This window comes from Osmia lignaria, chromosome 1, assembly GCF_051020975.1.
Source record: "Osmia lignaria lignaria isolate PbOS001 chromosome 1, iyOsmLign1, whole genome shotgun sequence".
NCBI lineage: Eukaryota > Metazoa > Arthropoda > Insecta > Hymenoptera > Megachilidae > Osmia > Osmia lignaria.
Genome location: NC_135032.1, coordinates 6,730,333 through 6,735,994, shown reverse-complemented (window position 1 = coordinate 6,735,994; position 5,662 = coordinate 6,730,333). Strand labels below are relative to the sequence as shown.

Sequence of the window (5,662 nt, the reverse complement as noted above, 5' to 3'; positions counted from 1 at the left end):
TTATTGGTTTAAGGATTGTAAAGGGGATGCTGCTATATGAATCACGAGCAAGGGTGTAGCCAGAGTTAAAGACATTAATATAGTTAAACAGGGGATAGGAATGGTTGCAATCAGTTACAACAACTATCTCATAATTAGTAGCTATATATCGCCGAATATTGATGATAATACAGTCGATGGTAGATTAGACGAAATCGCTGATTATTATTAGAGCTAAAAAATGGGCTGGAGTGATCTTGGCCGGAGACTTCAACAGCAAGTCCCTACTCTGGGGTGGCAGGATGTGGAACCCTAGAGGTAGAAAATTATTAGAATTTATGGCAAATCTAGATCTGATATACATAATGACTGAAGGGGGAAACACCTGCACCAGAGGAGCAGGTACAAAAATAGATCTTTTAATAACAGATACAAGGCTGAGCCATAAAGTAGTAGCAAGTAATGTCCTTACCGAATTTACTGGATCGGACCATCAATACCTGCTGCACACTATAGTAATCGATGAACCTGAAAAAAGCAATAAATTAGTCTTGAACGATAATGTTCGAAAGGTAGATAAAGACAAATTTGTGGAAATGTTTTTAAAGAAATTCGGAGATAGTGAGAACAATAGTTACAGTATTGGGGAAAATAGAGAGGATATTGATGCTGTGATGAGGGAGATCCAGAGTGTTAGTAATAAGTGTAAGAAGAAGGAAGGTAGAATGTTTAACAAAACCCCGGTGCATTGGTGGTCTGTCGAAATCTTAAACCTCAGGAGGAGAGCTAACAGTGCGCGTAGGAAGGTGACCGGGGAAAATAGGAAAAAGAATAGTGCGGTCATAACGTTACGTCAAGACGAGCTTAAGAGGGCAAAGAAGGAGCTTAATAGGGAAATTTGGACGGCCAAAAAAGGGGCGTGGGAGAAATTGATTGACACAGTAGATAGGGATGTATGGGGTAGACCGTACAAAACAGTGATTAAGCAAATCAACGGGAGTACTCCACCAATTAAATTAAACTCAGAACAGATTAAAATAGTGGTAGATGGTCTCTTTTGTATGAAGCCACCGACAAATAACGTAGACATAGCTGGAAATGAGAACGAGTTGGAAATGAACACTGGTGAGCGCATAGAAACCGTAGAGGAAAATGAGGATAAAATAACGGATATGGAAGTAATTCTAGCATGTAGAAAAATAGCGGTTAAAAAAGCACCAGGCCCTGACGGTATCCCTGCTGCGGCTGCAAGGGCTGTAGGACTTGGTGCAACCTCTTTCTGGACTAGATTACTAAACAAATGCATGGATCTGGGTCACTGGCCTGTGGAATGGAAAACCACCAGAATAGTGCTTCTACCAAAAGGTAAGTCAACAATTAAGGAAGGCACGGGAATTAACGTAGTGAAGCCGTCTGACTACAGACCACTATGCATTGCCTCCAATATCGCGAAAATATTGGAGCATATTGTTAAAAATAGATTACATGAGGCAATCAGGAGGGATGATTTGTCGCCGCACCAATATGGGTTCAGGAAGGGTTTAGGAATCGTTCAAGCCATGGAGAAAGTGATGGGATATTGGGACAAGGCAAAAAAAGAGCGCAGACATTGCCTTCTAATCCTACTGGACGTCAAAAATGCATTCAACTCCCTGAGGTGGAAAAGCGTCATCCGTGAGATGAAGAGGAAAAGATTTCCCAGGAAAATAATAAAAACGACTGAGTCTTATTTGAGTGACCGGTGGCTAGTCATAAACACAGATGATGGACATGAAAAAATAGAGGTATTTGGAGGGGTTCCATAGGGGTCGATAATTGGACCATTTATGTGGAACCTCGTATACGATGGCTTGCTGAAAATACGTCTTAGAAGAAATGTCTACTTGGTGGCATTTGCTGACGATATAGGTATTGTAATAATTGATAAGGATCTGGAAAGAATGAAATACACGGCCAATGCCACAATAAGAGATATGGTAGACTGGTACAAGGGGGAAGGCCTTGACCTGGCGCCGCAAAAATCGGAAACCATATTGCTGACGGGAAGAAAAAATCCTGAGGGTATCCCGGTGGAAATCGAGGGAAATCAAATACCGGTGTGAAAGGCGGCTAAATACCTTGGGGTTACTTTTGAATGCAACCAAGTATTTAAGCAGCATATTGAGAACGCGACTGAAAAATCGAGTAAATACGCGATGCATCTAAGCCTCCTGATGAAAAACACAAGAGGAGCAGGTCCAAAAGCCAGGATACTGTATTATAATGTTGTGAAATCAGTGGTGATGTATGGTGCGGCAATTTAGGCCAGGGCATTGACATATAAACTGAACACGAAAAAACTAAGGGACGCGCAGAGGCTACCGCTAAACAGAATTTGCAAGGCCTACAGAACAGTGTCTACGGAAGTCTTATGTATAATAACCGGGAACGTGCCTTGGGATTATACAGCAAAGGAAATTGCACGTATATACGTTAAAATAAGGGAGGCACAAGAAAAGGGGAAGCTTGAACAAAACAACGGAAAAGATAAAAACCGGATTAATAAAGAGATTGTGGAAGAAGAGACTAAAACAACAAAAAGAGAATGGCAAGAGGAATGGACTAACATGGATAAAGGCAGATGAACTAACAAGATAGTTAGTGACATTGGTGAATGGAATAGTGGGGGAATACCTCTCTTAGATCACCAGCTAGTACAAGCACTGACTGGCCATGGATGCTTTGGGGCTTTCCTAGCAAAGATTGGTAAGGAAAGGACACCAGAGTGTTGGTTCTGTGAGGATTTGTTCGATGACGCAGAACATACTCTCTTCACGTGTCCAAGATGGAAAATGGAGAGGATGGCGCTGGAAAAAGAAGTACATCCAGAAAAATGGGAAATTCAAAACATCGGACACTTACTGAAAAGGGATAAAACCAACGCATCAATTAGGAAATTCTGCGCTGTATGTATATCGGAAAAAGAGAAATGGGAGAAAACACACCGGAAAAAAATTAGGAAAGAATGGGGAAGACAAACACAAATCGCAAATTCAGGAACAGGAGGATAATACTAAAGGAGAAAACAATAAAGATAAGAATAATAGTAACAAAAGGAAAGAAAATCATCGTACCATTCAGATAAAGATAAAGAGTTAAGAGCCGCAATATGCTAGTTCGGCCTTGAAATGGGTAACGGTTCGTAAACGGTGGGAGGAGTTCCCAACTGGAAACTCCGGATGACTTGGTTAATTAAATACAATAGATGATTCATATTCCATAGCAGCAACGCTGATGGTGGCCGCGATAGATTGAGTCCTCACCTGAAAAATGGTATGGTGTATACGTGGTGCTAAAATAATTAAGGTAATTAGTATACTGAACCTAATGCATGTGAATTCTTAAAGCCTTAAAAGAAATTGGTAATTAAATTAAACTACAAGGCAGTGGATACAGTATCTGTGGGGATGAATAGAGCTTATTCATCCAACTTTACTTATTATATATATTGACAATAATTTTATCTAAATAGTTACGTAATTACCATCAATTTGTTATACTGATTTTTTTATTGTTCCGTCAAATTTCGCCGCGGCGTATTTTCCGCGGTTGGAAATCTGTAGGAAAATGAGCGAGGTGCCGGATCGCGTTTACCGAAGCGCAGGAGTCTTGAAAAGGCGGAAGCAATGAACTCCACAGCAACGTGTTGCGTAGTTTTAGCAAAAACTCGTTGTATTTAATAAATTAACAGGTAGTCTTAGGAATAAAAAGTTTATATTTCAATCCTCTATTCACTGAACTAATCCGCGTTATTGCGGTTCGCCGAAGCACTTGGTTCGAGCGAAGCGCCAGAAAAAGAAAAAAGGAGAGATTTGCGGATATGAATTCTCCGAAAAGCGTTCGCGAGAGTTTCTTTGAAACAAGAGTGAGCCCCGTCGCAGAGCGACGACAGGCTCGCACCTCTCCCCCTCTCTCCCGGCGTCCTCGCCCCACACCGCTGGCCAACGGCGTGAGAGAGACGGGCGCCGATGAGAGAGGGATGGCAATACGACAGAAGTCAGTCGCGTTAGACATTCGGGAAACAGTTCGCTCGAACATTTATTATTTATTATTTTGGTTTTATCTACTTACTTGACGGATTTTATGTTTTTACCTATTGACTCTATTTTATTATATCTTATTTATTTACGTATTTACTTTACTTAATTACATACTGGATTCTAGTCATTTACTTATTGGATTATCTTATTTTATTTTATTTTATGTTATTTTATTTCTTTATTTATTTATTCATTATTTATAGCTTATTTTAGTTATACAAGCACTGGATATTATTTATTTAATTCCTGGTTCTTAGCTAACGGATACGACAAAGGTATGGTACTTACGTGTACGTCGATTATTTTGGTATAACCACAGATACTGGAGGTAACACACGTAAGACAGTAAAGCACATTGACGTCATGGTGTATACCCCATTATCTTCCCATTGAAGAATAAACGGAGGTGATGAGGAGTGGTGGCAGTCTGAAAGAAATTGAATAATGTAGAGGCTGTATAACCTACAAAGGAAGAATAATATAAATTAAATAGAGCAAACGGTGATATTAAATAATAAACAACGGTAACCGGAAACTCATCTTTTGGTAGTATGCTGGTGTTGCATTCTCCTTTTGCTGGGAGGAGCATAAAAGAACAAGTATAAACCATAACGGTGCGATGTAGAGTGCGGTGACCCGGTCCAACGATACCTAAGGGGTTACAAGTAAAATAGTATGAGAAAGAGGAGAGTATAGAACTCGAAAATAGCAAGCTACAGTAGAGTACGGATTCCTACACCGATAGGCGATAGGAAAAGGTGTATAAAGAGAAAGAAGGTCTATAATTTGTAAACTGAAAATAGATATGTGTACTCACCAGTGGTACATGGAAATAATATCATCCTTTCCTGGATATATCTTCAGGAATTCAAAAGGTATTTAGACTATAAGGGGAGTAATGGTTACTATACTATATTGGAAGGAAATGAAGGTATAAAAAAAAAACAAATAAAAAAATTAGTTTATACTTGCTATGATAAGGTGGAAATATATACAGTATTAAATAATGTTACGGGATTACTTACCTTGTTATGTGATTCGCAAAGCCGGAAGGGTGGTAATTGAGTACTGGATAGGACAACATAAGAGAGTGAGTGAAATTAGTTATTGTAATAATGACAGATATTGCGTACAGGTTATAGTGCTGTGTGACACAACACCATCACGTTACGATCGGCCATACAGTACTACGCACATAGAGCGGCATGTCTATTACACGGATGGGCCTAGGGTTAATCCATAGAATAGGTGTACTTAGATGGTTGTACCCGGTAAAAAATATGTAACATAGAATAAATAGGGGCAATAGGTGAAAACGAGAGTCCAGTATATCTGGACCCGGGAGAAACTATTTGCTCTGATAGGAAACATGACATGTGAATACTAAAATCAGGAGACCCGAGTATATTAAGACGAGCTATATTGAACACTATTGCTAGGGAAAATAGTTAGGAAGCTGTTAAGTTGGAAAACTCCCGAAAGTTTCGATATAGAGTTTTCGGAAAAGAGTTTTGAATAAGGAGGTTAACTAATTGAATAATGATTGAACTAGACCTTAGTATAAACGTAAACAGTGGTATGTAAAGAAATAAAAGAGGGGAAAC

General features: G+C 39.4%; 2 long non-coding RNA genes across 2 annotated transcripts; both read right to left on the bottom strand.

Annotated features, from left to right (window-relative positions):
* Positions 1-233: 233 nt before the first annotated feature.
* LOC143308245 (uncharacterized) lies at positions 234-3,156 on the bottom strand. Its single transcript, XR_013065235.1, has 3 exons — positions 3,093-3,156; positions 452-507; positions 234-291 (listed from the first exon to the last, which is right to left on the bottom strand). It is a non-coding gene; the product is annotated as an uncharacterized LOC143308245 (long non-coding RNA).
* Positions 3,157-4,514: 1,358 nt separating this feature from the next.
* LOC143305280 (uncharacterized) lies at positions 4,515-5,241 on the bottom strand. Its single transcript, XR_013062135.1, has 3 exons — positions 5,084-5,241; positions 4,876-4,968; positions 4,515-4,709 (listed from the first exon to the last, which is right to left on the bottom strand). It is a non-coding gene; the product is annotated as an uncharacterized LOC143305280 (long non-coding RNA).
* Positions 5,242-5,662: the final 421 nt, after the last annotated feature.